Below are 11,645 nucleotides of genomic sequence, written 5' to 3'. Positions count from 1 at the left end.
CTATGAAGAGAGCAAAATAATGTATAGCAGGAAAATGAAGGCTCCCTATGGTAGCTTGTGCTATATCTCTAGATTCCCCCACAGTTATACTAGCAAGAAAATCTATAAATTCAGATTTGCGAGGTTCACTAGCACTACCCCATTGTGGAAGTTTGCAAGCAGTAGTAAAGTCCTCTAAGTCCATAGTGTAAGAATTTTCATAAAGATCAAACAGGACAGTTTGAGAATTGCGTGAAGATGAAAATTCAAACCTCATCACAAAGGAACTAGTGAGATAGTGGTACTAACGGCACTTTTCTGCCTCAAAGCTCACAAGATCAGCGTTACGCAAATATGCGTTAAATTCTTCTTTAATTCCTGCTCGATCCATGCAGTCCTCTGAAGGCCATTCACAAGGCCACACTGGAGCGTCCCTTGGTGGCTCATCATCAGCATCACGCATTGCAAGCCTGGGTCCTTATTTCCTTGAAGAACCACTTCGGTACATTTTCCTAAACATATTTCTTCCTCTGAATTTTTTTTGAAATTTTTAGTAACTTCAAATAAAAGTAAACCAAACTCAACAAAATTGATAGCAACTACTCCTACAAGTGCCTAGAGCATATATTATGCATTAGAACTATTTGGAACCATATAAATTTGACATGCAAGCTCAAGAACATGATCACCTAGACAACACAAATTTGCAATGAATAAAGCACTAGCACAAAAATTAATTGGACCAATGAAGGAGTCACATACCAAGGAACAATCCCCCTAAGCAGTTTTGTGAGAGGTGCTTTGAGCAAGGAGATCGAAAATCACAGCAAAATGAACTAGAACTCATGCTTGAGCTGGATGGTGATTTTTTGGGGAGGAAGAAGAAGTGTGTGGGTGAAGGAATAAGTGGAGGGGAGCCACCGTGGGCCCACGAGGCAGGGAGGTCCGCCCGGGGGGGGGGTGCGCGTGCCTTGGACCCTCGTGGCCAGGTGCCAGCTCCCCCTGCTGTGTTCTCAGTGCTAGATATTCTCAAATATTCCAGAAAAAAGCATATTTAAATTTCAGGGCATTTGGAGAACTTTTATTTTCGGGGTATTTTTATATTGCACGGATAAATCAGAAAATAGACAGAAAATTCTTTTTTTACTTTAATTCAACTAAATAAAAGAAAGTAAAAAGAGGATACAGAGGGTTGTGCTTTCTAACTTCATCCATCTCATGATCATCAAAAGGAATCCATTAACAAGGTTGATCAAGTCTTGTTAACAAACTCATCCCGAATAACATGGAACCGGAGAAATTTCGAATAACACTAAGTTACCTCAACGGGGATATGCATGTCCCCAATAATAAGAATATCGTATTTCTTCTTGAGAGTGGGTAGAGGAAATTCAAAACCTCCAAAAATAATTGATGGAATTTTTCCAATAGAATTGATACTGTGGACTTGAGGTTGTTTCCTCGGAAAGTATACCGTATGCTCATTACCATTGACATGAAAAGTGACATTGCCTTTGTTGCATCAATAACAGCCCCTGCAGTATTTAAAAAGGGTCTTCCAAGAATAATAGACATACTATCGTCCTCGGGAATATCAAGAATAACAAAGTCCGTTAAAATAGTAACATTTGCAACCACAACAGGCACATCCTCACAAATACTGACAGGTATAACAGTTGATTTATCAGCCATTTGCAAAGATATTTCAGTAGGTGTCAACTTATTCAAATCAAGTCTACGATATAAAGAGAGAGGCATAACACTAACACCGGCTCCAAGATCACATAAAGCAGTTTTAACATAGTTTCTTTTAATGGAGTATGGTATAGTTGGTACTCCTGGATCTCCTAGTTTCTTAGGTATTCCACCCTTAAAAGTATAATTAGCAAGCATGGTAGAAATTTCAGCTTCTGGTATCTTTCTCTTATTAGTAACAATATCTTTCATGTACTTAGCATAAGGATTCATTCTAAGCATATCAGTCAAACACATACGCAAAAGATAGGTCTAATCATTTTAGCAAAGCGCTCAAAATCCTCATCATCCTTTTTCTTGGATGGTTTGGGAGGAAAAGGCATGGGTTTCTGAACCCATGGTTCTCTTTCTTTACCGTGCTTCCTAGCAACAAAGTATTTCTTATCATAACATTGATTCTTTGATTGTGAGTTATCAAGATCAACAGCAGGTTCAATTTCTATATCATTATCATTATTAGGTTGAGCATCAACATGAACATCATCATTAACATTATCACTAGTTTCATGTTCATTACCAGATTGTGTTTCAGCATCAGAAATAGAGATATCATTTGGATTCTCAGGTGTTTCAGCAATAGGTTCACTAGAAGCATGCAAAGTCCTATCATTTTTCTTTTTCTTCCTTTTAGAAGGAGTAGGTGCATCTATATTATTTCTCTGAGAATCTTGCTCAATTCTCTTAGGGTGGCCTTCAGGATACACAGGTTCTTGAGTCATTTTACCGGTTATAGTAGCCACTCTAACAGCATAATCATTATTCTTACTATTCAATTCATTGAGCAAATCATTTTGAGCTTTAAGTACTTGTTCTACTTGAGTGGTGACCATAGAAGCATGTTTACTAATGAGTTTAAGCTCACCTTTAACTCTAGACATATAATCACCCAAGTGTTCAATCATATAAGCATTTTGTTTCAATTGTCTACCAAATAAGCATTGAAGTCCTCTTGCTTAACCATAAAGTTATCAAACTCATCCAAACATTGGCTAGCAAACTTAGTAGGAGGGATTTCAGCTTTATTATCTATAGAGAGAATTTACCTTTACTACCTGTGTCGGGTTATCAAGACCATGTGTTTCTTCAATAGGTGATGGATTAAAACCATATATTTCTTCAACAGGAGGTAAATTAAGACCATGTATTTCTTCAATAGGAGGTAAATTCTTAACATCTTCAGCTTTAATACCCTTTTCTTTCATAGATTTCTTTGCCTCTTGCATATCTTCAGGACTGAGAAATAGAACACCTCTTTTCTTCGGAGTTGGTTTAGGGATAGCCTCAGGAGCTGGCTCAGGAAGTGTCCAATTATTTTCATTTGTCAACATATTATTCAATAGAATTTCATCTTCATCCAGTGTTCCTTCCCTAAAAACAGAACCAGCACAACTATCCAGGTAATCTCTGGAAGTATCGGTTAGTCCATTATAAAAGATATCAAGTATTTCATTTTTCTTAAGAGGATGATCAGGCAAAGCATTAAGTAATTGGAGAAGCCTCCCCTAAGCTTGTGGGAGACTCTCTTCTTTAATTTGCACAAAATTATATATATCCCTTAAGGCAACTTGTTTCTTATGAGCAGGGAAATATTTAATAGAGAAGTAATAAATCATATCCTAGGGACTACGCACACAACCAGGATCAAGAGAATTAAATCATATCTTAGCATCACCCTTTAATGAGAATGGAAATATTTTAAGGATATAAAAGTAGCGAGTTCTCTCATCATTAGTGAACAAAGTGACTATATCATTTAATTTAGTAAGATGTGCCACAACAGTTTCAGATTCATATCCATAAAAAGGATCAGATTCAACCAAAGTAATTATATTAGGATCAACAGAGAATTCATAATCCTTATCAGTAACAAAGATAAGTGAAGTAGCATAAGCAGTATCATATTTCATTCTAGCATTCAGAGTTTTTTGTTTAAGCTTAGCTAATAATTTCTTAAGATCACTTCTATCATTGCAAGCAAGAAAGTCTCTTTTAGTTTTTTCATCCATAACATAGCCCTCAGGCACAATAGGTAATTCATATTTATTAGGAGAGCCTTCATCATCACTTTCATCAGTATTATCAGTTTCAATAATTTCATATTATCTAGCCCTAGCAAGTTGTTCATCAAGAAATTCATCGAGTGGCACAGTAGTATCAAGCATAGAAGTAGTTTCATCATAAGTATCATGCATACCAGAAGTGGCATCATTAATAATATGCGACATATCAGAATTAATAACAGAAGCAGGTTTAGGTGTCGCAAGCTTACTCAAAACAGAAGGTGAATCAAGTGTAGAGCTAGATGGCAATTCCTTACCTCCCCTCGTAGTTGAGGGATAAATCTTGGTTTTCGCGTCTTTCAAGTTCTTCATAGTGACCGGCAGATATAAATCCCAAGTGACTCAAAGAATAGAGCTATGCTCCCCGGCAACGGCGCCAGAAAATAGTCTTGATAACCCACAAGTATAGGGGATCGCAATAGTTTTCGAGGATAGAGTATTCAACCCAAATTTATTGATTCGACACAAGAGGAGCCAAAGAATATTCTCGAGTATTAGCAGCTGAGTTGTCAATTCAACCACACCTGGAAACTTAATATCTGCAGCACAGTGTTTAGTAGCAAAGTAATATGATAGTAGTGGTAACGGTAGCAAAAGGTAACGGTAGAAAAAGTAATATTTTTGGTATTTTGTAGTGATGATAACAATAGCAACGGAGAAGTAAATAAGCGAAGAACAATATATGGAAAGCTCGTAGGCAATGGATCAGTGATAGAGAATTATGCCGGATGCGGTTCATTATGTAACAGTCATAACCTAGGGTGACACAGAACTGGCTCCAATTCATCAATATAATGTAGGCATATATTCCGAATATAGTCATACGTGCTTATGGAAAAGAACTTGCATGACATCTTTTGTCCTACCCTCCCGTGGCAGCGGGGTCCTAGTGGAAACTAAGGGATATTAAGGCCTCCTTTTAATAGAGTACCGGACCAAAGCATTAACACATAGTGAATACATGAACTCCTCAAACTACGGTCATCACCGGGAGTGGTCCCGATTATTGTCACTTCGGGGTTGCCGGATCATAACACATAGTAGGTGACTATAGACTTGCAAGATAGGATCAAGAACTCACATATATTCATGAAAACATAATAGGTTCAGATCTGAAATCATGACACTCGGGTCCTAGTGACAAGCATTAAGCATAGCAAAGTCATAGCAACATCAATCTCAGAACATAGTGGATACTAGGGATCAAACCCTAACAAAACTAACTCGATTACATGATAAATCTCATCTAAATCATCACCGTCCAGCAAGCCTACGATGGAATTACTCACGCACGGCGGTGAGCATCATGAAATTGGTGATGGAGGATGGTTGATGATGACGACGGCGACGAATTCCCCTCTCCGGAGCCCCGAACGGACTCCAGATCAGCCCTCCCGAGAGAGTTTAGAGCTTGGCGGCGGTTCCGTATCATAAAACGCGAAGAATCCTTCCTCTTTATTTTTTCTCCCCAAACACGAATATATGGGGTTGGAGTTGAGGTCGGTGGAGCTCCAGGGGGCCCACGAGGTAGGGGGCGCGCCTAGGGGGCAGGCGCGCCCCCACCGTCGTGGCTAGGGTGTGGGCCCCTGGCCTTGATTCTTTGCCAGTATTTTTTATTATTTCCAAAATAATCTTCGTGGAGTTTCAGGTCATTCCAAGAATTTTTTAGCATAATTGGTTTGCTGCCAAAAATTGGCATGCCAATGTTTGGCATTGTGCCAAATATTGGCAACTACTTGGTTGGCTATGAGTTGTTTTGCCTCTCTCACATAAAGTTGCCAATAGTTGGCAAGTCTCGGTATTGCCAATAGTTGGCAGTGCCAACATTTGGCAAGCCAAATATTGGTAGCAAACCAATTATGCTCTTTGTTTCTGCACATAAATAACACCATGGCAATTCTGCTGAAAACAACGTCAGTCCGGGTTAGTTCCATTCAAATCATGCAAGTTTGAGTCCAAAACAAGGGCAAAAGTGTTTGGAAAAGTAGATACGACGGAGACGTATCAGGGGGCGCCTCCCCTCCTGCCATCCCCCACGCGCCTAGGAAGGAGGGGGGCCAGGGCGGGAGCCCAGGGCGGCCGTCGGCCCTCTTGGGGGGCGCCCTAGGCTGCCCCTTCTCCCTCCCTCCACCTATATATATGTGAGGAGGGGAGGGGGCAACACACACCATGATCCCCAAGCTGTGTGCGGTGCTCCCTCTCCCTCTAGTTCTACTTTCTCCTCTGTTCACGTCCGTTGTGCTTGGCGAAGCCCTGCGGATAGTTTCATCACCATCGTCACCACATCGTTGTGCTTCCAGAACTCATCTACTACTTCGCCTCTCTTACTGGATCGAGAAGGCGATGACGTCATCGAGTTGAATGTGTACTGAACGCGGAGGCGCCGTACGTTCGGTACTTGATCGGGACGGATCGTGAAGGTGTACAACTTCATCAACCGCGTTGATAAACGCTTCCGCTTAGCAATCTACAGGGGTATGTAGATGCTCTCCCCCTCTCGTAGCTATGCATCTCCATGGATAGATCTTGCGTGTGCATAGAAATTTTTTGTTTTCCATGCAACGTTCCTTAACAGCCACAAGTGAGGGCAGTGTGCCGACCCAACTTTTATTTCTCTCGTATGTTTTGTTTCTTCCTTATTTCATTTTTTTCTTAATTATTTTTGTATTCCGAAAAAATAGATAAATATATATTTCAAAAAATTTCTTACCTAATTTTGAAAACTGTTCACCATTCATTAATAAATATTAAGGCGAAGTAAAAATTTGTTTAAACTACAGTAAACAATGATTACAATTTTTTTAAGAAAGTTCATTCGTTTAAAACATGTTTTTCAGATTTAAAAAGGATCAGGAGATGTATTTTTTGTTTGCATAATTTACAAAATATATAGGTATAATTCTAAAAACAATTCACATATTTAAAGTATGTGCGCACATTTGAAAACATATGTTCATGACGTTTAAAAATGTTATACATTTGCTATAGAAACTTTCACTGTATATTTTAAAAATGTTCAATATGCATTCGAAAAATGTTTAACGTATATTAAAATCTCATTTATATGTACTGCACAAATTTAACGCATGTTAAAAAAATTTAACATGTACTTCAGAATGAAAAGAAGCATAAAGAAATCAGAGAAAACAAAGAGAAGTAAAAAAACAAATATAAAAAACGAAAACAACAAAGAAAAATTGGAAAACACGGACAACCACTAGAAACGAATATACAAAACCGAGCAAAGGGTTTCTAAAACTAACTGTGACAGCTCATAGAATCTTCTCAAAACCGCTCCAATGTAACTCCAATTGTGTCGGGCCATTCAGACAATCCTGAAGGCGACCTAAGCTTATTTCTTGCAGTAAGTGAGATATGGCTGTCGTGTCCTATTTGGAGCTTCATTCATTCTCACAGAGACTCGTACTGGCCTTTTTGACGCTAACAATAGGAACTAGCGTACAAGCGATTTTTTCCGTGTTCATCTTATCTAGCTTCTGTTCTTTTTGTTGGTTTTATGACATTTTTATTTTGGTCTTTAAAAACACATGATTTTATTTTTGATTACAATTTTTCAAAAAATTGTAAATATTTTTTAAAGTGAAAAAATAAAAAACTTTGCGAACATTTTTTTGGTAATCATTGATTATTTTTATACTTTTTTAAAAAAAATCATTTTTATTTTTTAGAAACATGTACATTTTTCGATACTAACATTTTTTTGAAGGAAAAATAGCAAAAAGATTTCGAAAAACTGCAAAATGTGTAAAAGAAAATAATAGAAGAGAAACCCGGAACGTTATGGTACTCTGGCTAGGGATAAAGGAGCGAGACCACTAGGGTCGTTTGCTCCGTGTCCTGTGCGATTGCTTGACATAATGTTGCAGAGAGTGACAAATAGGAAAGTTCCTAAACATAACTTTTTGTAATTGTAATAAAGAAAAGGAAAGCCCATTGTTAACTCAGAGGCCTAAGATAAGTAAAATGGTGAAATGGCATTGTCCTCCTGGATTTCTGGTCACTAAAAGAACTGGCTACGGTTGCTGATAAGACTAACATTGCTCAAGAATATATAGTTTACCTTTCTCAGAATAATGAAAGAAACACCATGGCTTTTGTTAGCATTTCGAAAATGGCCGCCACTTGGGCTGCAATGTTATGTAAAAGACAATAAAAGTTTGCGGTTGCTGAACTGCCAAAAGCATGTTAGGCAAATGGGATTATCACAATCCACCGTATTGTCAGACACAGCCTAAGAGGCCCTATGCATGTTAGGCAAATGGGATTATCACAATCCACCGTATTGTCAGACACAGCCTAAGAGGCCCTATGCGCACCTTAAACTCATTTAACGAAATGTGTTCGAACAAGAAGCGCAAAAACCCTAAAATGTACTTTGAACTAAAACCACGACACTTATTTTGGACGGGAGGGAGTGGTATCTACTACTACAGTAAGAAACCGTGGCAACCCAAGATTGCAACAGATATACCAAATGAAAATGTGAGCCGTGGCATTTGAAAAGCAAGGTTGAGCTGAGATTGCTGTTTCAGTGCCTAGCCTGCATCCGAGTCCCTGTCTGATAAAGTGCCGAAGTCTGTAGAGCCCTTTCCGCGCCAACACTTCGTGCCTACCACACTAAAGCAGCCTGGCGTCGCCGTCTCTGCAAGTGAGCCATTGTTTTCCGATCTCACTCCGGCCGTCAGGCTCCCATCTCGCAAATCCGCTTGTCTCCTCACGCTCCGCCTCCGTGCCGCCGGAGAAGGACGCGTCGAGCAGACGGAGACAGAGAGAGCTCGGCCGGAAAACGGAGAGCGTACGTGCATACATACTGTGCGCAGCCAGGGACACTTCCGTCTGCTGCCATTGGTCTCGTGGTTTGCTTTTGCTACCCTGTCTCGTCTCTTTCAGATCGAGATGTACTAATGGATGTAGGGCATCCGGTGCGTGTGGTGGCTTTGGACCGATCGAGTACGTACAGCGGTTCACCGTAGTTAGGCTAGCTATATAAAACCTAATTAAAGGCACTAGATCCAGTACGTGACATAAAGCTTGCAGTAGCCTGTGGTCTAATGCTCGACGGGATACACATCTAGTCATAGTTGTTTCATCGGAGATTTGGAACGAGCGAAATACAAGAGTGTTTAGGAAGGTGTCCTCCATGCCAAACGTAATCATGTTTAGAATCAAGCGGAGGTCGGACTTTGGGGATTGGCATGAGCTAAACGTTTGAGTTCTTTTATGCCGCGAGAGTAGGCTTATCGGTTTGGGGCCGTCTAGGCTGTCGGTCATGTAATTCAAAAAATTTCTTAATTAATGAGATGAGGCAGATCTTTTGCCTTTGTTTTCAAAAAAAAATATTTGTCCCCGTGTGATCGTTCTCTGTTTTCTTGCTGTGACCTCTGTTTTCTTGCTTCGACGCATCGTGGTGACACTGCAGGGCACCAGTCCAGCCTGAGATTAGGTTCGCTGGCAGACACGACGGCAATGTTCTGGCGGCTATTTCGTAGCGTCGTTAACTTCGTAAGCTGATGATGGCGCTGCACTGATCGACTTTAACAAATACTGCAACGACAGTGGCGAATGGCGACACGCCTAGCCTAGCCTGGAGTCTTGCCCATGGCTAGGGCGATTCGCTAGCCACAGCGTCAATGCAGTGCATGATCGGCCCAGTTGACTCTGCCTCCGGATTTCGATCTCACCCGTACGTCGCTAGCTAGCTTTTCCGCCAGCACCATCTGATCACGTAACATATCCCGACAGCCAACTGATAATCCCCCAGAGGCTGCTGCAGATGGACGACGTGCACGGACGGGCGGCCACCGCAGGGGCGTGCGTGGAGCTCACGCGGACCACGGGGAAAGAAAACTGCGACGCCCGTGCGCGACGGCCGGTCGAGTGGTCGTCAAAAGCCGTGACCGAGCGGGTGGCGGCCGGTGGAGCTACGCGCAGGCGCAGCCGGACCAGGCCCGCACTCGCGATGGCCGCCTTTTCTTCAGCTACTGGATTTGACTGATGCCGGCTAAACGGCGTCGCCCTCCGTCGTAAACTCGTAGCGGGTGAGAAAGTCTAGCTAGCAGCGGTGAGAAAGACGAAATGGTGGTGTCTTTTTGTTTTTGCGGGTAGAAATGGTGGTGTCTTGAAAGGGATTCGGATGATAAGACCATATGAGACAGTGGTCTAACTTGTTCAGGTGATCTTGTGAGTAAATAATGCAGCCTATTAGTGTAGGGCAATTGATTAGCTGACTTCTGAAAGAAGAAGGTGCACCATGCACGAGCAAAACCATCATCAGCCGCAGTCAGTTTCGGCTAATTCCGGAGGGGACGATTTCTGAACGAATGGTACAGCCAGACGATAAGGTTTGGAATTAGTGGCACAAATCCTCGTCACATGCTCGATCGCCCGGTCCCCGTATCTGTCGAGGTACAGTTTCCCATAACTTCCTTGGCGCTACGACTTCCAGGGGCCAGCTTTACGTAGGGAATTCTCTCGATCGCAAGGACCTTTTCGTCTGCTTGATTCAATTCTTCAGCCTACTCTTCAGCCCCGTCCAAGAAAAGATCTCAAAACGATTTACCAAGCAACAAAAAATTCTTGTTTAACTACGCACTCCGTATGTTGCTGGCCACGTTTACACACATTTTGTCTGCTTTACTTCAGCGTACTCTTCAAACCGGTGGAAGATCGAAAAGATCTCAAAATCTTCTAATTGACCGTCCGACAAGATAATGTGATGCACTACAGGTGCTCCAGACTCCAGCGGTAGGACTAGCAGTAGGAACTAAGCAGACACGTCACGACTATAATCGCCCATGCCTTTTTTTCTGAAAAGGAAGCTGACACGCCACGCATATGTATCGCCGGACTAGAAGATTGCACCAACAGTTCGTTGATTATTCTGCATGGGCCTATTCTGGATAACCAAAAGAAAATAGCAACATATACATCCTTTCACAAAAACTAGCAGGACATTTGGTTTTAGCTATGGCTTATCTTTGTCTCCCAAAAAAAAAAAGCTATGGCTTATCTTTTTCTATCTAAAATGACCGATGCATACATGACGCATAGTATGTTGGATGCGAACAAAGGCAATATGGACTATTTGTTACAATAATGGTACGGCCAAGAGTTACATATGCTTACAGTCCAATAAAGTTTTCCACAATTAAGGAGTAATCACTAATCACCATGACAGAGTATTGGTGGGTTTGGGGTGATTTTTAAGTGCTTTTTATGAGCCCTAAATTGTAAATGAAAATATCTCTCAAACCACGTGTCTAAATTAAATTACAAACCATTTTTGTCGTTGTGCTCATCGTGTTGAGATCTACGAGACTAGACCCCTTTTTTGTGAGAAAAACTCCTAATCTATTCATCAACTGTCAAGGTAGTACAAAGAACACCAAAAGTAAAAAAAAATCTAGGTCATTAGACCACCTAGCGACAACTAAAAGCACTGGAGCGAGCCAAAGGTGAGTCATCGTCATCGCCCCTCCGTCAATGGAGCCAGGCAAACCTCGTTGTAGTAGGCAGTCGTGAAGTCGTCGTGCTAAGTCCCCATAGGACCAGTACACAAGGGCAACAACCGCCGATGATGAAGAGATGCGTAGATCAGAAAGAACCAACTTGTAGACACAAGAACACATACGAACAAAGATTGGATCCACATGGATCCATCGAAGGCAAACGCCGACCGAATCCCGCGAAATCCGTCGGGGACAAACCTCCCCATGCCCTCCAACGATGCTAGAAACACTACCGGGATGGGGCTAGGCTGGGAGGACATTATTCCATCTTCAGAGAGCCGTCACTGCCTCACCTCTCGGCCTAGGACAGAAACACCCCTCC

This window comes from Triticum dicoccoides, chromosome 5A, assembly GCF_002162155.2.
Source record: "Triticum dicoccoides isolate Atlit2015 ecotype Zavitan chromosome 5A, WEW_v2.0, whole genome shotgun sequence".
NCBI lineage: Eukaryota > Viridiplantae > Streptophyta > Magnoliopsida > Poales > Poaceae > Triticum > Triticum dicoccoides.
Note: the sequence above shows the minus strand (reverse complement) of the source record.